Raw genomic sequence first — 22,949 nt, 5'->3', positions numbered from 1 at the left:
GTCCATTTATTCTTGGCCAAGTCTAGCAATCTGGTTCCTGGGACGGGGACAGGGAAGGGTCAAACTGTTGAAATAGTCTCTAATAATTTCCCCATCATTTAAGCTTCCCGGAGAACAGGCAAATTTAAAAAATAAATAAATAAATAAATAAATAAATAAATAAATAAATACTGAGAAATACTTGTGAAGTTCACAGTCCAGAGGTATAAGCTTATCAAAAGACTAAACATAACATTGAACTATAAAATGCTTCTCCCCAGCCCCATACTTTACTACTACATAATATTTTACTACTACAATATTAAAAGTCTAATTACAGCAGCTCCTTTAACCTAACACATCTTGTCAAGCTATCAAGAAAAGATTACCAAGCATAGCAAAAGGTAAAAAGCACTACGTGAAGAGACAGCACAAACATAAGAACCACACATGGCAGAGATGTTAAAATTATCAGACTGGGAATTTAAAACAAGTATGATTAATACGCTAGGGACTCTAATAGGTAAAGTAGATGGCATGCGAGAACAAATGGGCAATGTAAGCAGAGAGATGGAAATTCTAACAAGGAACTAAAAAAATGCCAGAGATAAAAATTATAACAGAAATAAAGATTATTTTTGATTAGCTTAGAAGGCTGAACATGACCGAGGAAAGAATTACTGAGCTTAAGGATACCTTAACTGAAACATTCAAAACTGAAAAGCAAAGAGAACAAAGACTGAAAGAAACAGAACAGAATATCCAAGGACTGTGAGAAAACTACAAAAGGTGTAATGTATGTATAATGGGAGGCCCGGAAGGTGGAGAGAAAAAAAAAAAAAAAACAGAAAAAATATTTGAAAAAAATAATGACTGAGAACACCAAGCTAGACAAAGGCAAAACAAGCAAGCAAACAAAAAATATCCTACCTAGGTATATAATTTTCAAACTACAGAAACTTGAAGATAAAATAAAAATCCTGAAAGAAGTCAGATGTGGGAAAATATCTTACATGTAGAAGAAAGAAAATAAGAATTACATCTGACTTCTCAGAAACCAGGCAAAAAAGAGAGTGGCGTGAAATATTTAAATTGTTGAGAGGAGAAAAAAAAACACCAACTTAAAATACTATTAGAATACCATAACTTGAGAAATTATCATTCAAAAGCAAAGGAGTAAAAAGACTTTCACAAATAAACAAAAATTAAGGGAATGTGTTGCCAGTTAAAAGAAGTTATTTAGAGAGAAGAAAAAATGACATAAACAAAAGAAGTGAATCAAAGAAGAAATGGGTGAGGATAAAATAAAAACTTTTTTCTTATTCTTAATTGGCCTAACAGATAATATTTGTTTAAAATAATAGCAATGTATTTGATCATATATATACTTATATATGCTTATACGTAAGTGAAATAAATAATAAATGACAGCAACAACACAAGGGACAGAAGGGAGGAGTTAGGATTGTTTTGCTATTATAAGGTTCTCATACTACATTTGAAGTGATATAGTGTTATTAGAAAGTAGACTTGGATTAGTTGTAGTGCCTTGGAAACTCTAGGGAAACCATTTTAAAAAAGTAAAAATAGAAGGACAATGATATGCTAAGAAAAGAGAAAAAGTGGAATCAAATAAAATGCTCAAGTATAACCACAAAAGGCAGGAAAAGAGTAGAAGACAAACATAAAAACAGAGTACAGGGCAACAAATAGAAATCAATAACAAATATGGTAGATGATGTTAATCCAACAATATCAAATATCGCTTTGAACATCAATGGTATAAATGCGCCAATTAAATGACAGAGTTTGACAGAGTGGATTAAAAAACAAGACCTAACTATATGTTGTCTTCAAGAAACCTACTTTAAATATAAAGACTCATAGGGATGAAAAGTAAAAGGAAGAAGAAAAATATGTCTTGTTAACACAAATCAAAGAAAGCAGGAGTAACTTTATTAAGTTCAGACAGAGCAGACTTCATAGAAAAGAAAATTATAAATAAAGAAGGTAATTATACAATAAAGCAGCCACTTCTCCAAGAAGACATAACAATTCTTAATGTGTATGAGACTAACAACAGAGTGTAAAACTATGGGAGGCAAAAACTGATAGAACTGCAAGAAGAAATAGATGAAGCCACTATCATAGTGGGAGACCTCAACACTCCGCTATCAGAAATAGACAGATCCTTGTCTATGGCCATGCCACTCTGAACAAGTCTGATCCCGTCTGATCTCGGAAGCTAAGCAAGGCCGGGCCTGGTTAGTACTTGGATGGGAGACCACCTAGGAAGACCAGGCGCTGTAGGTGTAAAAAAATAAAAAATAAGGGATTGTAAGCTGATAAAGTCCTTGAAATCTGTGAGGTCAGCCAAGGGTTGCCTCGTCTAAAAAAAAAAGAAAAGAAAAGAAAAGAAAAAAGAAAGAAAGAAAAAAAGAAAGAAATGGACAGATCCAGCAGGCAGAAAATTCATAAGGACATAGTGGAACTCAATATCACCAATCAACTGGATAGAATGAAGATCTATAGACTACTTTATCCAACATTCAGAAAATACACAATTTTCTCAAGTTCGCATGAAACATTCTCCAAGATAGACCACATTCTGGGCCATAAAAGACACCTTAACAAATTTAAGAGAATAGAAACTATTCAATGTCTGCTCTTAGATCACCATCGAATTAAACTAGAAATCAATAACAGAGATAACTGACAAAGCCTAAAGTATGTGCATATTAAGCGACAAACTTCTAAACAACATATGAGTCAAAGAAGAAACCTCAAGAAAAATGAAATAATATTGTTAAATAAATGAATGAAAACAAAAGTTATCAAAATTTGTGGCATGTAATCAAAGCAGTGCTTATAGGGAAATGTACAATATGTTGAAAAAGAAGATCTAAAATAATGATCTGAATTTCCACCTTAGGAAATTAGAAAAAAATAATTATATGGGATGTAAAACAAAAGGCAACAAATGAGCAAACTCACAGACAAGGACAACAGAATGGTGGTTACCAGAGGCAAAGGGAGTGGAAGGAGGTCAGAGGGTAAAGGGAGTCAAATATATGGTTATGAAAGGAGACTACACTTTGGGTGGTAAACACACAATGGATTATACAGATGTCGTATTATAAAGTTGCACATCTGCAACTTATATAACGTTATTAATGTTATCCCAATAAACTTAATTAAAATAACAAAAAATCAAGTCAAAATTAAATTCAAATTCAAAGTATCAAATTAAATTCAAAGTAATCAGAAGTAATAATAAGAATTAGAGTGGAAATCAGTAAAATTGAAAACAGGAAATCAATAAAGAAATTCAAAAAAACCAAAAGCTGGTTCTTTTAAAAAATCAATAAAATCTATAAGATTCTAGCCAGGCTAAGGACAAAAAAAAGAGAGATGGAACACAAATCACTAATATTAGATATAAAAGAGGGACATCACTACAGATCTCATAAACATTAAGAAGATAATAATAGGATACTATAAACAACTCTGTGGTCACCAATTTGATTACCTAGATGAAATTAATTAACTCCCTGAAAGACACCACATGACAATACTCACACTAGAAAACATAAACAATCTAAATAGGCCTATATCTATTAAAGAAATTAAATCAATAATCGATAACCATCCAAAACAGAAAGCACCAGGACCACAGGTGTTTATTATAAATTCTTCCAAACATTTCAGGAAGAATCTATTTCAGAGCATAGAAGCAGAGAGAATACTCCCTAATTCATTATATGAGCCCATAATCACTCTCATGCCAAAACCAGACAAGACATTAGAAGAAAACTATAGACAAATATCTGTGATGAACGTAGATATAAAAATCCTCAACAAAACTTTAACTGAAAGATCCAAAGTAGCCAACACAATATTAAAGGAGAAGAACAGAGTTGGAGAACTGACACTATCTGCCTTTAAGACTTACGGTGATCAAGACAAGGTGATACTGGTGAAAGAACAGATAAATAGATGAATGGAACAGAATAAGAGCTCAGCAATAGACTCAGATAAATATAGTCTCAGATAAATATAGTCAAAGAGGCAAAGGCAACACATTGGAGCAAAGTTATTTTTTAAAAATAAGGTTGGAACAATTAGACATCCACATAAAAAAAAAAAAGACTCTAGACAGAACTTATACACTTCATAAAAAATTAGATCATCTTCACTCAAATAGGCCATAGACCTAATTATAAAATGCAAAACTATAAAACTCTTAGAATGAATAATCTGGACTTAATAAAAATTTTAAAAATCTGCTTTGTGAAAGACAATATCAATAGAATGAGAAGACAAGCCACAGACTGAGAGAAAATATTTGCAAATGATACATCTAATAAAGGATTATTATCAAAAATATACAAAGAACTTAAAACTCAACAATAAGTAAGCAATTAAAAAATGGGCCAGAGACCTTATGGACACCTCACCAAAGAAGATACACACAGGGCAAATAAGTATATAAAGATATGCTCCACATCACATGTCATTAGGGAAATGCAAATTAAAACAACAATGAGATGCCTCTATACATCTACTAGAATGGCCAGAAACTAGAATACTAATAACAGCAGATGCCTGAGAGGATGTGGAGCCACAGGAACTTTCATTCAATACTGGTGGGACTGCAAAATGATACAACCATGTTTAAGGACAGTTGGGTGGCTGTTTTTGCAAAACTAAACATATTCTTACCATACTATCCAGCAACTGCACTCCTTGTTATGTACCCAAAGGAGATGAAAATATGTCCACACAGAAACTAGCACATGAATGTTTATAGCAGCTTTTTCATAATTTGGGAGCAATCAAGATGTCCTTCACTAGATAATGGCTAAATAAACTGTAGCAAATCCAGACAATGGAATATTATTCAGCATGAAAAAGTAATGAGCTATGAAATCATGAAAAGACATGGAGGTAACTTAAATGCAAATAATAAGTGAAAGAATGTCATACATCTGTCAAAACTTATAGAATGCGTAACACCAAGAGTGAACTTTAAGGTAAACTATGATCTTTCAGTGATTATGACGTGTCAATGTAGATTCATCAATTATACCGAGTGTTCCACTCTGATGGGTGTCTTGATAATGGTAGAGGCTATGCATGTGTGGGTGGAGGGATACGTGGAAATATCTATATCTACCCCTCATTATGCTGTGAACCTAAAACTGCTCTAAAAATGTCTTTAACGTACAATCTTAAAATTATCTAATCTAAATCTCAATTTTTATAGGCACTAGGAAATAAAAGTATAAATTTAATAAAGCAAATTTGATTTGCACATCAATACTCCAAAATCCAGGTCTGTGTATTTTATCTTCATTATACATGCTTTCTAGGCTTCACTATCCATTTAACCTCCCTTTGAAATGAAACAGAAAATGTATAATGACAACATTTCTGAGTACTTACTATATGTCAGGTGTTGTTCGAACCATTTTCGCTGATTGCATGCATTTAAAATAGTTATATATGTTGTTGGTTTGGTTTACATTTAAATATGAAAATGTACCTATTTTCTACGTCACTATAATTTTCTAGTTTTCAATAACAAAATCATCCTACATAGCTTAAAAGCCATATTTTGCTTGGGCATTCTGAAAATTTCCACCTTTAAATTAACATTAGGTTTTGGAATCAGATCAGGTTTTAAATCTGTTTTATAACATATTAAACGTATTTCTCTGAGCTTCATTTTCCCCATCTGTAAAAATAGGTCAGTAATACCTTACTTCAAATGATTTTTTGACTACTGAATGGATGAATCCATACTCCAGTGCTGGAACAGGGCAAGTCTACCAAGCATAGGAAGCATCATTATCAGCTGCCAACACCAATGCCCACTCCTCTTCAGGAATCTACTTGCTCTGCCTGTCATTGTGGCTGCTGTTATTCTTCTCTCCAAAATATATTTGACATCTCTCCTATTTTCTGCATGGAACAAAAAGCAGACTTCATCCCCCTCCTCCTCACTGAGTATTTCAGCATGCGAAGTGTCTCCTTGCCATCCTACCTGTGACATCACTTGGACCTGCACCAAGAAAAGATTATGGGACCAAGCAAGAGGTCATCTTCGTGACCTCAAGTGATGACTGAGTCCAGGGTTGAACAAAGACTCCAGTTATAGCAATCACATCATCCTGAGAGCTATGAGGTGGGCGTCTTATTTTTGTTCATTTGATTTCTTTTTTGAGTTTAGGGGGATTTTTGTTTCTATGATTAATACGATTTTCCAGGTTGTTGCATCCAGGACATACAGTGGTCTCAGCCTTAAATTTTTTGGTTTTTACTCCCACTCCCAGAAATCCAGGAGGATGGGGAGGGTTTGGCCACCCCTGCCCAGCCCTAAGCCAGGCACCACCATTGTAAGGAAACTCATTCAGAAAATCAACTGTTAGGATTAAGGTTAAATATACTATTTTCTATTTCCTAGTCTAAAATAACTAAAATGAACAATAGATAAATTATTTGAAAAAACTTCAAATGTTTTATTCTCTGTATAAAATTTATTCCAGAAGATATATAGCTCTAGTATATCATTGCTATAGTCTCATTATTATGATTGATATAGTATATGTGCTGTTTTCTTTTTGGTGATATTAATTAAATAAGCACAGTACTTCTAATTAGTAATGCCAACTGACTTTTGTTATTCAGAGATTGTGCACACCTGTTAAGTTGGTGATGTAGCTCTAAAAATATCCTGTTTGTTATCTCAAAAATGGATACATAATATTAAAATGTCAGCTTTGCTGCCTTGTGTTCCCTGACACAATATTTTGTTTGACCAAAAGCGATTCTGAAAAGTGAATTTATCATATGAATGAATAAATCTCAATGCAACACTTTGTTTTCACACAGATTCAAATGTGTCTCTATCTCCCAAAACATGATATGAACTCTCTAATACATCCAATCCAGCCTAATAATATGAACTAAGACTCAGATTAAGTAATTGGAGATTAACCCACTCATATCGATTACAATATGAAATATGACTCAGTTGCTTTCCAGCACGCAAGCTTGTTTTACTGTCTCCAGAGGTTTGGTGGGTGATAATGTCTGTGAAAATCGCACACATGTAACTATGAATATAGCTGGAAACATATCAGTGATAGCTTATCAATCAAACTGTAAGAGTACACTCAAACTCAAGATAAAAGCTGAATGTATTTTTCATTGCCAGGGCAGGGTAATGTAGTCTCATTACTCATCAGACTACAGATGATGTGACAAAGGCATTACTTCTTTACTTCTAAATCTCTTAGTATGCTTTTGCTATTGATTTTTTTCTAATGTCAAAGCCTATCTTCCACATGCACATATATAATAATTTATCAATGTTTTATATTTTTAGAAGAATACTATATATCAAGTCTTTTCTCAAATAAATAAGCTTTAGAGTGAGTTGAGATAAATAGAGCTTTCTAAAAATGTTTAAGTTTTTTGATTTCAGTTTGAAGGAATAGTGAGTTGCATTCCCTAATCTGTAAATATATGACTGCAGACATAAGAATATTGAAAATTTTGTAGATAAAAACAAAAACATGGAAAGTTAAGTTCTGGAGAAACCACTAAAGAATAAATCAGACAAAAAGAGTGGCGTGGAAGAAAAGAACAAGAAAAAAGCAAAGTATATTGATATAACATAAGCAAGAAATAAATAAAATTAAAATTCTTTTATGTCTTTAAAAGTAGTCTTTTGTTTCTTTTCGGGTTTGTTTCATTTTCCTCTTTATTGTTATATATCTTATTTTTTAAGGCACTATATTACATAACTTTAAATACTTTAAGAATATCACATGGTTAATGTTTCACATTTTCAAAGAATTTTCTATTTTCTGTTTGAGGAATAATAGAATAAGTGCAAGAAGAAAATAGTAAATTGGAATTTGAGATTCCAGTTTGTGGACATAGATGACTTTTATTTACAGAAGAATATCATGGAATTGAAGAATGTGTTGCCTATAACTCAAAACAAAGGGGGTGAGAGCAGTTAGAATAAATTACGATCTCAAAACTCAAGAAAACACAAATGAAACAAATACAAAGAGCAATAAATAAAATTATTTAGAACAGAAACACCAATAGAACGAAACAGATGTAATTTATTTTCTCAATAGATTCATCGGAAGCTTAATCTGGTCCATGTGAATAGAGCGGAGTAAGGTATAATTTATAGCCTAATCCCATGACACTGTGCTAAGTTGCAAATGGGGTTTCAACAGCAAGATGTGAATAGGCAAAGTATACAAATAATGAAAGAAGCTTCAGATGAATTGCTCAGGCCAAGAGACTATCTTCATAGCCCAAGTTAAGAGCTAGGCAAAATCCAACAGGGTCTGGCTAGATTTATGTTACTTCACAACTACCAGTTTTCACAATGCTGGAAGCAGCTATGAACCAGAATCTCTGCCTTGTCACACATAAACCATTCTGTAGGACTATATTCATTAATTATTTGAAATGAACACTTATCAAAAACACCAGTATTGACTGTGTTTGTTACTTTCTATATTCTTGTCAATTGTTCAAATTATTAATTTATTAGTTTATAAGTATAATTGTTTTTCTAATTATTATAATTATGATTGATTATTACATTATGTTGAAGGCAAATCATTTATTCTGAGGGTTTCTGACATTTGACATTTCATATCACTAAATGAAAACCACCCTACTAGCATTGTGCTACTGTTGTTCAGCTTTTATAGCTTTGTTTTGTTTTCATGTTGGGTGTTTGTTTATTTGCATAGCTACAAATTCCTAGATACTTTAATTCTCCTAGAATAAAATAAGGATAGAATATAAATGCTCCTCGAATGAATTCCACTTTGAACATTACATTTGAGTCCTCTGTGCTTAAAAGTTGGTAATGCCCATGAAAAGCAATTTGATTTGCTATAAAAGGACGTGCCAAGGAAAAGTCATATCTCAGATACTAAAATAAAGTACAATGGCTCTGACTATAAAGCACCAAACATATACAGTTGAAAATTGAACATACTCTCATCTCTGAAATGTCAAGTAAAAAAGGTGGAGTGTTTTCTTACCCCTACTTCTCCAAATAATAAATTATTTGGGGGTTAGATACATATAGTTGGAGAAATATTCCCCTTTGTCTAAAGTTACTTAAATGAGAGGCATCCATGAAATAAAATTAATCATGAGAGCAGATGCATGTCTGAATAATTTCAGTTCTCAAAGTGAGGCAAATGGTTAAAAACAAACATTGTTTTGTGGTTTTTGTTCAGATTGACACCTATTGTAAAGCTTCAAAATGGGACTCAGGGATGACAATGTCACTGGAGTTACACTGGAGAAGCAGTCGTCTTTTAAAAAAAGAAAAGTATGTGCTTTTATAAATTTTAGTTGAAACCTTTCCTCACTTTTGGAAGGAACTTCCAGTCTTGCAAACATCAATCACGGTTGAGACTATTGAAAAACAAAGATACAAAGAAAAGACTCGAAATGTAACGTTTTTTGTTCCAAAAAAGGATTTTGCCTCTAAAGCGTGTTGGTTTCATAGTATTGTCCTTTGTTTCTTTCTCTAATCAGTTATAAATGGCAAGGCTTCTTCACTGGTGTCTTTAATTTTATTTAGAATCCGTAAAGTTACATAAAATAATGGATATAACAATAAGCATTGTTTTGAAGAGAAGGGTTAGAAGACAGCATAAAGAAGAAATACAAAGAAAAAGAGAAAATAGAGCCCTGTTCTTGCCCTGATGAATGAGCTATCATCAGTGTGGCTGCTCCCTACAGGGATGAGAGATCTGTGACATCCACTGGAGCACTGTGTCCCGACAGACTGGCAAGCACAGCAGACCTCAGCAGTGCCTCTCTGGTAATTTCTACCTCATTAGGATATTTTTAGGAAGAAAACTTTGAAATTTTAAGACAGAGCCAAGGCACTTGTATCAGTGTGTAATATTCAGGATGCAGTACTACAAGGACGGCAAGGACAGAGAAAATTCAGCGCTTACCTGCGACAAAGCCAGGGTCAGATGCCCTGCTGCCGCCTTAGCTAAGGGGGACTGGTACTGATGCAAAGCACCCTTAGATGCATTGCCAGAGCAAATCATGTTGTGTAAGTGGTGTGAATGATGTGCACAAGGAAATGGGCTGCAGAAAGCTGGAAAGGCAAAGTCAGTCCAGGACTGATTGTGAAGGAAGTGTCAGCTACAAGTCATTTCAACATCAGTTGAAGAGTTTCAACTTTAGCAAGATTGAAACCCCAACTCCATTACTGTCTTTCTGGATAATTCTTGAATGGATCATATCATCTCATTGTGCCTCAATGCCATTTAAGTTCCTTCTAAAATGTCATTTAAATGGCTTAACAACTTATAATGAGACAAGACTAGGGGAAATGTGTTTAGAATCAAAACTAAAAAGAAAATGCCCAATTGATTTGGTGAGCTCTCTCAACTGTACAAGAATATCTGAGGATAAATTTCAGGGCCCCACATGGTATGAACGTAATCCATTATTTTAAATTGGAACCGAAAACTCCAATCTTATTTTTTTCTGCTGTTTAGGCTCAGTGTAAGACTAGTGAGTTTAATGCTTCTGAAAGTGACATCTGCCTCCATTTGCAACTAGATATATTATATTTATTCTTTGAAATTCTCTTCAATCACTCTCCAGTCTTGAATAGCAGTATCTGTAATTGTGTCAACAGACACGATCATTTTATAATCTGAGAAAGCTAGAGCGGCGAATGAATTGCCACTTGAAATCTAACCCAAAGACAGAAAGCTGAATTGTCAGAGGAGAAGGCTAATCTGTACTTATATATCAGCAGCAATACTTACATCCTGTGCTGTCTTTGCTTCATCTTTTAAAGGCATGACTGAACTTCTCTTTCAGATGAAAGAACATAAAAATGTTGGGCAGTGAAGTTTCAAATCCACATAATTTTTAGTCTACATTAGTGATTATATAAGTCATTGATTTTTTAACTAGAAGTCAAGTTAGTAGGAAGACTTCTAATTATAATGAATTGCTAATATTCCATCTGGTTTAAATAACCCCAAAATAATGTCCATCTATTTAATAGTATGGTAGAAAGGAATAAAGAAAAAATATATAATACATCTCAAGACTTCGAAGAGCAGGGGGAAGTGCTTTAAGTCAGCCTTCCGTTGACTTATTAATGAGTCAATAAATACCAAAGTCTGCAGTGTTACAAAACAAACCACAGATTAAGATGTACTGGTCAAAATATGTCCTTATTTGAATAAGAACATGGCATGATGAGTAGTTAAGTCTTACATAGAAAACAGATTACCCTCTATAACAGTTTTCTTCATGGATGCCAAATATGCTATAACGAAGTACTGCAATAATTCTATAAATATCATTTTGAAATGTTAGCATCCCATTTTGAAGACAGGATTAAACAATTCTGGGGTTGATGGGATTTAGGAATAGGGTGAAGATATTACTGTTATTCAATGAATATGGATAAAACGTATATTGACCAAGTTGCCTAAGTAGGAATTTTAACAAATACATCAATGAATGACCATCTTATGTTTAATTATTACAGTGGCCTGTGACATTACGTGACTTTCTCAAGTTCTCTCCCAAATGTGTTTATTGTAAGAAAATGGAGGTTCAATACTAGAAATCAGCTTTATCTAAAACTTTATTAGTCAACTGTTCCTTCCTGTGACAGACTCTCTACATGAGGTATTGATCCCACTAGCTGTCCATATATTGGAATATATATTCCATTTCATCTGGTCCGCCGTAATTACTATTATTGGCACCTTCCATTTTGTAGCTTTTTAGGAAAAAAAATTACAAAGCAGTAAAACAAAAACCAATTCAGATGCTATCCATATTATTACTGAGATGATAATGTAGTGTTCTAATCAACAAGCATGGTCTATAGCATCTCCTTCATGGACCCATGGGGTTTTCTTTCATTGTCCTTTAAAATGGATTTGTGACGTATAAGACATTTTCTTTTACACTTTATAATGATATATCCAATTGATTCAGCCTTAAAAAAAAAAAAAGGTATTTTCCAGAGCCCTGAAATTTGGCAATATGACCTGGAGAGTACATATATAAAAAAAGTCAGAGGTGATAAAATCATAAACTGCCAAGCCAGATGGGTCATTAAAAGGACTGAACTATGGTTAAGAGAGATAAAGTGTCTTGCTTTATATAGGAGTGTTTGGGGTAAACGTCTTGGTAAAAAGAAATGAGAAAAAGATTCTATTTGTGTCTAAGGCATGGACAAAATCCTGTCATTTTCTTGTGGTAAAAGAAATGTATGCACTCCCAATTCATTCCAAACTACCTACCTTGCATGACTGGTAATGACTGGTTAGCCTTCTAATCAGTCTTTGAGTTTTAATTGACCAGGGCATCTTGGAATGAGGGATATTTACTGTATTGAGTTTTGTCCAAAGAAATGCAATGTAAATATTCACTGTTGAAGAAATGCTCAGTTAATGTAATCTAAATAAGAAGTTTCAATGTAGCACGTAATTTAAGAATCTAAATTAGGAAATGAAATTTAGGTATAACTTATCTTAAAAATAAGCAAAAGCTTTAAATGAGCTCTCAATGTCAAAAAATGAATAAAAGAATTACTAAAGGAATGTATGGTTAAATGGCTAACAAATATTATTCAAAATCTTTCTATATTTTCCATTGCTCAATATGTGGATATGATGTTTTTAAACTTAAAACCCATTTGTCTGAATGTGGAAATCCCATAGCCCTCTTGGCACTTATGTGTACTTCCCCTGTTATATGGCATTTAGTAAGGCATTTGGCTTTGCAGCAGACACAGTTATTATACTTCACCCTCAGTTAATTATAATATCAATGGTATTTTTAAAGTCTTGATATTTTGAACCATTCTTCTTAAGTCCCCTATTTATAATAACAGAACTTCTACTTGCCCCATGAAGATAAAAGAAGTATATTTAGCAAGCAATATTTATTATCTCTCATGCCACCACTGCAAATACTAAGAAGTCATAGTAAAACAGAATGATGAGTGGGACTTTTTCTTTACCCCAGAAATCCAAGTGGCACCAAGCTGAAAAGTCTAAAAAAAGCTTCCCCTAAACTACCTTTGATTTACTTTCTAAAGGAGTCAAGGCCAAACAAGATGCTCCTGAAGCACCCCACTTCAAGGATAGATCTCCCACTCCTTGTCTCTCATCTCTATAAGGAGATAATTGTTGAGGAGGGGCATCCATCTCAAGGTATCCATCTGGGGCTCACCGGTCTTGAGAAAAGTACAATATTCACGGTAGAGACCACTGGCTCCCTTCCTCAGAACGAGGGTTCCACAGCCAAACCACTTTTAGAGATTACTAGTATCTGCATGAAAAGATGTTCTGGGTAGATGTTTGCTAGCAACAGAACCTACAGATACAGTTGGGGCTACAACTAAAGAGAGGTATGGTGAGATAGTTTTTTAGAATCTCTTGATCTATGTCCTAACATATATAAGGCTGTATGTCAAGAGAGAAATTACTAGAGTGTTCTAAAGTCTGAAGACTTGCTGAACCAATGGGATGAAAAATGATGATAACAGTGTGTCTCCTCTAGTCCAGAGGAAAAGCTTAAGGTGATAGTTATAGTATGTTTAGAGGTAGTGGGTGGCTTCCAGGATATGGGGAAGAGGATTTAGTAGTTCAAGAGGCTCCACCTTTATGTGAAAAAATATTGAAGTTTGATAATGGGCAAGTTCTACAGCCTTTTCCAGCAGCCTCAGAGTCAATCAATGAGATGTCTCTTCTAGTCAAAGAGTTCTAATTGGAGATTTTGATCAATAGCAAGTGTCAAGGGATTTTATGGCTGCTGTTTTTCAAAGTGTTCCTCTTCAAAGATGTGGAGTTGAAGCTGAATTTAACTCAAGGAAATCACACAGACTACTTATTTGGAAACTATCTGTCAGCCATGGTCACCTGCGGACAGAACCAGATGGAACCAGAGGTCCAAGATATGTCCCCACTATTCAAGCCTTCCAGGTAGATAAGATGAACTTAATCTCATCTATTATCCCTCCGTGTCACCAATCATCTATAGAGAGAGGAAAATAGATGTCCAAAAAAAGAACACCAACCCTGGAAACAACTCCCTCATCCTTGTACCATCCCTGCTCACAACCCCTCACTCATACTTCAGTTAGCCAAAATAACACCTCTCACTTACACTGTGGACATAAGAGCTAGAGCTTTGAATAAGATATGAGATTGCCATGTCTTAATAATGCTGAATTCATTTTGATAGCCAAAAATAATCATAAAGCCACGGAATCTGCACTCAATTGTTTTAAAGGACAGGGAAAAAAGAAGTAAAAGTGTTCTATTTATATCCCCAATAAGTGGAAATTATTCCATAAACCAGTCATAATGGCAACAAAAGAAGATATTTGGCTGCTGTTTTATATCAGTTTGAGAGTCTTAAAATTGGAATAAAGAAGAGAACAGAGATGAGCGAGAAGGCAAAAAAGGAAGGAAGCTTCCAAACTCTGATCTCCTCTTGACTCAGACCTTTCCAACATGAATTCATTACTGTTAAAAGTTCTGCGAGTTTTCATGACATCAAATATACTCACATTTACATTGATGGTAACAGAAAAAAGATACATTTCAAAAACTAAATTATTTCTAAATGATTCATTTTCTTAATTTTAAAATTCTTTTCTATTAACATAAGTGAGTCAGAGCTGATGTCAAATTTAAGAACTAAATAGTTTAGAGTTATCTAATTAGCATATAAAACATATGGTTCTGGTCTATATTTCTCCTCAAAAACTGCATGGCTTTCTCTGTGTCTCTTGTTCCTCTGTGGACTATTATTTTAACTTCATAGAATTGCAGATTTTACAAGATTTAAATAAATGACTGACTTTTGGGTAAATAATTACACTTAAATTTATATGTATATTATTAATCTGTTGTCTGTTGAAAAATATTATAAAAATGCACAATGCTTTCCTTCATTTCAGTTAATAATGTCTATGAGAAAGTTTAAAATGTCAGTCAGGTTAAAAACTAAATGGAACTATTTTTCCATAAGATTTTTATAACATTATAATAAGATTTTTTAAAAAGTGATGCTAGATCCTATCTGGTGGCTTCAGTATTATGATACTGGTAGTAGCTCCTTAATCAGTTGCAAATCATGACAAAGGCATTTGGATCTAGCTAGAATATAAACATGCTAAGAATATAAAATCATTAGCAAATACAACATGCTAAGAATATAAAATCGTTATTGAGGTTGATAACATTAAAAGGGAAATCAAGAAGAAATAAGAGCAAATCAAGACATGTAATTCCCGAAAATAAACCAGAGAAGTCTATCTCTGCAAATTGATGGCTAAATAGCAATACTTCAGCCCCATATTCATAATTCTTCAAAACCAATTCTATTATACTTCTTAAAAATATTATTTTTAAATTTATGCCCCAAAATGTAACTGCTCGAAATGAACACATAAAAGGTTAACAAGTATCTAATAAGGAAAATGTTGTTTCTTTTCTCAAAATAGTGAGCCATTTAAAGACTGAATAGTTTCTTAATCTAGTTTTGTTTTGTGTTTTACATAATGCAGCCACAAGCCAATGTTTTCCTAATTTGCTTCCTACAATAAAGCTGGCAAAAGTGCCAAGTTAACTATTGTTGGCAAAGAGGTACTGTCCAACTTGGGTATTTAGCAATTGTGAAAGGCTCCATGTAACAAAATTTTTGCTCCCCCAAGATATACTGAACTTCTTAAACAAGAAACAAAAATGCTGAGACTGAATTTTATTATTAATTTTATTCTACTGCACAAAGAAGGGAACACTCTGTATTCAGATCAGAACTGCCAGTCAAATACTGACAGACCAATATTTCCCAGGCAGTGTTAACATGTCGTCACTAAAATCTGAATGAAACCAGGTGGAGAACTCTCAAAGAGGAAGCTCTCCTTAGCCAGCATCTGTCAGTATTGCTGTGATGATGAAACAGGTCCAGGTAGTTTCTCCCAGGCAACTCTCTATTTTATAGGAAAAATATATTAAAACGTATACACTTTGTTATGCTCTTTCTTCCAATACATACAACCCATTTTTTTGGAGTCAGACTTTCATTTTTAGATCATCGTGTTTTTAACATTGACATTCTGTCCTGTAAGGACAATAGTGTGCTCCCTTTCTTTGCTCTTGGGTTGACTTTAAAAGTAGAAAATAAATAAACATTTACGTTATTGTGACTATGTGAACTTTTTTTAAGTTCTGGGCTAAGACTCTATTCCTGCTCCAAAAGATTTGATACCATAAACCTGAGCCAAGCGAAGGAGGATGTGTTGGCATCAAGGTCACATAGATTCTCTTTTCTAATATTCAGTCTATTGCTTAACATTCTAAAGCATTTTTACCTGCTTTACATTTAGACTTAAAAAAATTTGTCTTGATGTTTCCAATTGCCATTCTGTGTGCTTGTCCTTGCATAGGTTGTGAGTTTGTCATTGTTCCCTCTTTCCTGCTCTCTCTCCTTTTCTCTCTTCCTCTCTCTCTCTCTCTCCATTATCTTCATGGGTCTTCCTTCAAACCCCTTGGAGATTTTCCTTCTGTACCTCTCTGTTTTCCTACCCTCAGCTTTCCTGGTTGCTTCTAAATTTGTTGCACAAGTGCCCTCCCCTGAATTCCTTTCTGGGATGAAATATCATTGCATGAATTCCATGTTTTTTACTTCCTACATTTTTGAAATACGTAGGAAATAGATTTTGAAATACGTAGGAAATCCTGAAATAGATTTCCATGCTAGGGTTCTAGGAAGAAAAACTATCTCAGTAAAGTTCTAAAAAATAACTTTATTCTGGCATACACTTAATGGATAGTTTGGCTTGATTTGGAAACATTGATAGAAAATTATTTTCCATCAGAACTTTTAAAGGATTATAATGGTTGTTTCTAATATCTAATACTGCTAATAAGAAATTCCTTTCTAAGAAACTAGGCATGATTTGATGTCATCTGTCATTTCTTGTACAGGAGACTCAGTGGGCCCTTCCAATGTGAAAACTTATGTTCTAAGCAGTAGAACATTTCTTTGTATTATTTGTGAGATATTATACCACCCCTCACTCTTCTCTGATTTTTCTTTTTGGAATTATATTAATAAAATATCGTATTCTGTGAAATAATTCTCTATGTCCCTTACATTTTCTCTTATATTTGTTTTTTTGCTTTACACATTTTACATGTCTTCAATTTTATTTTTTAATCTTTTTAATTTTTAATAATCTTATTTTGTATTTATGGGTATATTTTCCTCTTGAATCTCTATGAATATATTATTTATAATTTGTAGACATCTTTTTTATTCTGTGAAATACCTCAGTTTTCTGCAAGATCAGAAAGTTTTTAGTTTATCTGCAGTTCTCTCTTTCTCTTTGCTACTGTTTGCGATACTTGGTTTAAGAAATTTCTGAATAATTAGAATGAGTTTCCTCTGCTGCTACAGAGATGATTGACTTTTTTCTCCTGAATCTCTGGTATAAAGGGGAAGTCAGACCACAATCTCTGTACAGGTGAGAGGAGGGTTGGACATATCTATTGGCAGGTGAAGGGGATATTTTTACTCTTGGGAAAGGCCAGTACACACACTAGAAGTCTTAGTGTCCCCAGATTTTGTTCACTTAGAAGAGACCTCTGGTTTCTTGCCTACACGTAAATGCCAACTGAATCGAATGAATGTCCTAGCCACCTAGTCCTATAATATGGACCATCAGTGATTCTGCAAATAGACTATTTTCAGCACAGCATTTTAATATCATCTGAATTCAAATTACTTTCTGTTTCTGGGTGTTATGTCTTCATAGGGTTCCCTTTGGGCAAACTGGTTTCTTTTGAAGTCCCCTAGCAGTATGTTTTTGGTTATGAATGTTCCATCAACCTATGAGCCTTCACATTCTGTATTTCTGATATTTATTAAAAATCTCAGTTGGTGACAAGTTCCTTTATATTTGTAGAATTACATAGTCTCTAATGGTTTTATTCTTTCTTGCACATCTAGACTTTTGCTGCAGAGGAGTTCTGGAATAATGAACAGTAAATTAATGAGCCCAGTCCCCATTCTAGATCATCACTGTTAATGTGGTTTTTTTTTTTATTAAGTTTATTGGGGTAACATTGGTTAATACAATTATATAATTTTCAGGTATATATTATAATTGGACATCTATATATTCTATTGTGTGATTACCACCCAAAGTCTAGTTTCCTTCAGCTACTATATATTTGAACTCCTTTACCCACTTCGCCCTGGTTTTGAAAGTAACTTCAAGAAATGTAGTCTTACTTGTGAAGAGAGTAGTTGCTTATTAATAATGTAGATTGTTAGATTAAGAAAAAGACATCACAGAAATGATATTTGGAACTAGTCATAACTTATGCTACTGACATTAAGGCAAGATTTTGTTAGGATATTTATGAATGGATATGTGAATTAACTGGACCCATACTTTCCAAAATGAATTCTGGATTGTGTTTTTTTTCTTCCTCATCTCTGATTTTCCTAGGATGGAGTAGCCAGAGGATGCGTTGTCATGTAACTCTTTTAGATGGGAGTGTTGGGAAGATAGTCAGAAAATGCTCATGAAGTTTTTAATAGTTTTATAATTTAGCATCAGTGGCATTTAGGTAAAGGAAGGAATTTTTCAAGAGCTCTTCAACCTTCCAATAAATAGGAATGGTGCTCAACTAAATTAATCATCGTTACCACTTACAAAAAAATATCTTTAGAGACTTCTATTCCTTGGCAGTGGGCAGGTTACTTCCTAGGAGCATAGGGGATATTTGGAGTTTATAGTTTCTAGTGTATTTTATATTCATACAAAGAAGTTGGCTATTGCAGCTGGAGTGGCTTACTACTTTGGTCCCTAAATTTATCATTTAAGAAATATCCTACTTGACAGATAACTGGGACTCATATCCTACTCCATGCTCACTGATAGATTTTTCATGCAACTCTATTCTATACTGTCTCCCAGTGGGGGAGTGCAGGTGAACCAAAATCAAATATAAAATGACTGAAGGCCAGAAAATATGAATATGTAATGTAGAGAATAGGCATGTGGCAAGGTACCAATTAAGAAGAAACGAGATGAAAAGCAGCTAGGGGGAAAAACAATAGAATATCAATTTAACTTTAGGAATCAAGGAGACTGGGAAAATGTGATGAAGTCTGGAGCCAGGGAAGGGTTATGAGGCAAGTCAGAATGTTCTGATCATGAAATTCAAGTAAATAAGCAATAAACTCACATTGCAGGTAACTGTTGAGAGAGAAATTTCATCTTATGGGGGTAAGTTGTTTGGGGAGTCTTGATTGAAAACTAAGCAATTTTAAGGATTGGAATTCAAAAAAGTATAATTTCTAAGACTGATATTGTTTAGATCTGAAAAACTGGCAGACCTGGGATCGACTTGGGTGCCTGTACTTTGCTTTCCTGCCATTCAGCTTAGTGTCCTACCACTTTACAGCCAATAACAGAGAATATTTTCCTTTCTAAATGGAAGAGACTGCATCAATGTTTCCAAATCAAGCCAAACTATCCATTAAGTGTATGCCAGAATAAAGTTATTTTTTAGAACTTTACTGAGATAGTTTTTCTTCCTAGAACCCTAGCATGGAAATCTATTTCAGGATGTATTTCAAAAACGTAGGAAGTAAAAAACATGGAATTCATGCAATGATATTTCATCCCAGAAAGGAATTCAGGGGAGGGCACTTGTGCAACAAATTTAGAAGCAACCAGGAAAGCTGAGGGTAGGAAAACAGAGAGGTACAGAAGGAAAATCTCCAAGGGGTTTGAAGGAAGACCCATGAAGATAATGGAGAGAGAGAGAGAGAGAGAGAGAGGAAGAGAGAAAAGGAGAGAGAGCAGGAAAGAGGGAACAATGACAAACTCACAACCTATGCAAGGACAAGCACACAGAATGGCAATTGGAAACATCAAGACAAATTTTTTTAAGTCTAAATGTAAAGCAGGTAAAAATGCTTTAGAATGTTAAGCAATAGACTGAATATTAGAAAAGAGAATCTATGTGACCTTGATGCCAACACATCCTCCTTCGCTTGGCTCAGGTTTATGGTATCAAATCTTTTGGAGCAGGAATAGAGTCTTAGCCCAGAACTTAAAAAAAGTTCACATAGTCACAATAACGTAAATGTTTATTTATTTTCTACTTTTAAAGTCAACCCAAGAGCAAAGAAAGGGAGCACACTATTGTCCTTACAGGACAGAATGTCAATGTTAAAAACACGATGATCTAAAAATGAAAGTCTGACTCCAAAAAAATGGGTTGTATGTATTGGAAGAAAGAGCATAACAAAGTGTATACGTTTTAATATATTTTTCCTATAAAATAGAGAGTTGAGATATAAGTCATAAGGTATATGTCAACAGGTTGGAGCTAGAAATACAGGCTTAAATATATACTTTCCATGGTCACATAATTTCCATGGAAGAAAAATCAGAATCTCAAAACAATACCGTAAAAAATAAATGCTAGTAGAAGAGAGAGTAAGCGATAGCAATAGTGAACTAAGTCATTATCTTTTTTATCACAATGTCAGTAAATAACCTGATAAATGAAAAATTCAAGATATATAAATAATATCTGGAGTTCACACCAAAAAACCTTATGAACAAACAACTAAAAGAGATTGCCTCTCTACACTGGGCCCAAGGGTCTAGAGATATGGGATTAGATTTTTCCTGCTTTCCATTTCAAGCTATTTTCCAAAATAAAAACTTCAAAATAAATTAAAATATAAGACTTAAAACACCATTTTAAAAGGCATGCTACCATCACCAATTAATCTGGGGACTATATTATTTCTGGGTTCAGTCAGCAATGCTATTCAATGTGCTAACACTGACCAGTTAGCTATTGGTATAATAAATAAACCATTACCTCAAAAACATTTCTATTGTTACTAGCACAATATTAAACTCCTCATTATTGCTGGAGATAAGAAAATTTACTGATTTCAGCTGGAACATAATAGCTCTTTTATAACCACAGAGAGTTTATCATGACTGCATGAAGGCTTAAAAAGCAGGCAAGGAAATCTGAGCATAGATTTAGAGGATGTAAGAAAAAGATGTGTGGAATTTGGAAAACTGCACATTCATCGTAAACACATTCTGATGATGGAGGTAAACGTGTCTTTTCTTAGGAACTAAGGTTTCCCCACCTCTCATATGGTCAATGATAAAGCTACACCTTCAGGACTGGCCTTTGAAATCTTAACTGTCTGAATCTTCAGGTGTGTTTTCCAAGTCTGTTTTTACTTTCCTTTCCTTCTACAAAGTTAAGTCTTTAAGTGCTTCAGGATCTGAAATCCTCCAGGACAACGATAGTTCCATTTTTTTTTTGTTTGTTTTCTTTCCTTTTTTCTTTCTTTCTTTTTTCTTTTTCTTTTTTTTAATTTAATTAGACACAAAGTGCAGTGCACTATTATTTTTTTAACAGACTCTTCCCCACCCCGCCCCCCACCTTTGGACTATTCTGCAGGCTGGCCCAGAGACCACAGCTATTGTCTAGTGCTATCAAATGACTGGAAATTGGCACTATCTGTGCAGAGGTTCCCTGATGAGTACTGACTGTTACAGAAGGATAGCATGACATGACTCACAGTCTTCTGTCAACCCTATTGAATTCCAAGCTCTGTCTCAAAACTGGTTTACTTGCTATCCACTTACAATTCTTTGTTAGTTCTTTTTCTCTCAGGTAGCTTTGAACTATACCATACACTGTAAGAGTAGACAATGGATCCTTTAGGGAGTGAAATAAAATCTGCTACTTGACTCATGAGTCTTGTCTTCAATCCTGAGTTAAGAAAGAAAATATTAAGTGAACTACCATAATTGAACTTTGTAAGCCTACAATACTCTGACACCAATTTATGAGGCACCAATCCCTAAAAAGAATGTTCTATGTCCTCAAGCACTATTATGAGTTTTATTTTCTTTTCTTTATGCATGCTTCTCTTACTCTGGTCACTTAATTTCCAAGTAGAGTTTTAGATCTTGTACCCAAATATATTTCTCTCATCACACTGTTTTTAGCCTCCCGCCCCCTAGGCCTCCATCCACTCTTCTCTCAGAGTGGTTAATAATAAGAAACATGATGGAGGCAGCCACTACATAATGCAAGTAGCTTGAGTCTTGGTCAAGTGCTATGGCTAGGTAGTCATGAGTAAACCATTTTTATTTTCTGAGTCTTGGTTTCCTCATTGCAAAGCCAATGTGTCATGTAATTGGGCCCAGTATTTTCTAATATTTAAAAACTAAATTCCCACTAAAATTTTGAAAAATGATTCCAATATTTATTGATGTCACTAAAAAACACCAAGGGAGGACTCAATTAATAGCACAGAGGAAAATTTATGAAAAGTCATCTTTCCCTTTCTTTAATGTCTCTGATACTTGCAACTATCCCCAGATATCTTCCTTTTTAAAATATCTCTACAGAAATTTTTCTAAAATCAGCCCACACTCTATGGCCATGCCACCCTGAACAAGCCCAATCCCGTCTCTTCAAATCAGCCCACACTGTTCCTTGTCTTTTTTTTCTCCTCCCGTGGTTTTAATATTTTTATTTTCTATTCTAAAAAAAACTCAAGTGAAGAATCTGACCACACAGGCCCAGGGTATAAATTCCCTCCAATCTGAACGCAGAGTAGATACTTCTTCCCTTATTATAAAAGCCTAATTATAGATTAAACTTACACTCTTGGCCTCTGTCGACTCTGCAATTCCCTTTCTAGGTCAGCGAGGCAGTCTTCTTCAGAAGCACAGTTTGTGCAGTCTCTGAACCCAGAAAACACCCTAGAGCCCAATCCTGCAGTCACTGATCCATGGCCTCCAAGGCTTATCTGAGCTGTCCTATTTCAGCAGG

At 34.2% G+C, this 22,949-nt stretch overlaps 1 protein-coding gene and 1 pseudogene across 1 annotated transcript in view; one reads left to right on the top strand and one right to left on the bottom strand.

The window, feature by feature from the left end:
* GRM8 (glutamate metabotropic receptor 8) overlaps window positions 1–22,949 on the bottom strand; it is a 676,955-nt gene that overhangs the window by 90,710 nt on the left and 563,296 nt on the right. The gene's annotated exons all lie outside the window — the stretch shown is intronic.
* Window positions 2,174–2,292, top strand: LOC112478718 (annotated as a pseudogene).

The sequence above is a fragment of the Pteropus alecto genome, unplaced genomic scaffold (genome assembly GCF_000325575.1).
Source record: "Pteropus alecto unplaced genomic scaffold, ASM32557v1 scaffold22, whole genome shotgun sequence".
NCBI classification, from domain to species: domain Eukaryota; kingdom Metazoa; phylum Chordata; class Mammalia; order Chiroptera; family Pteropodidae; genus Pteropus; species Pteropus alecto.
The sequence above is the reverse complement of the archived record's forward strand: the minus strand, read 5'-3'. Positions and strand labels throughout refer to the sequence as shown.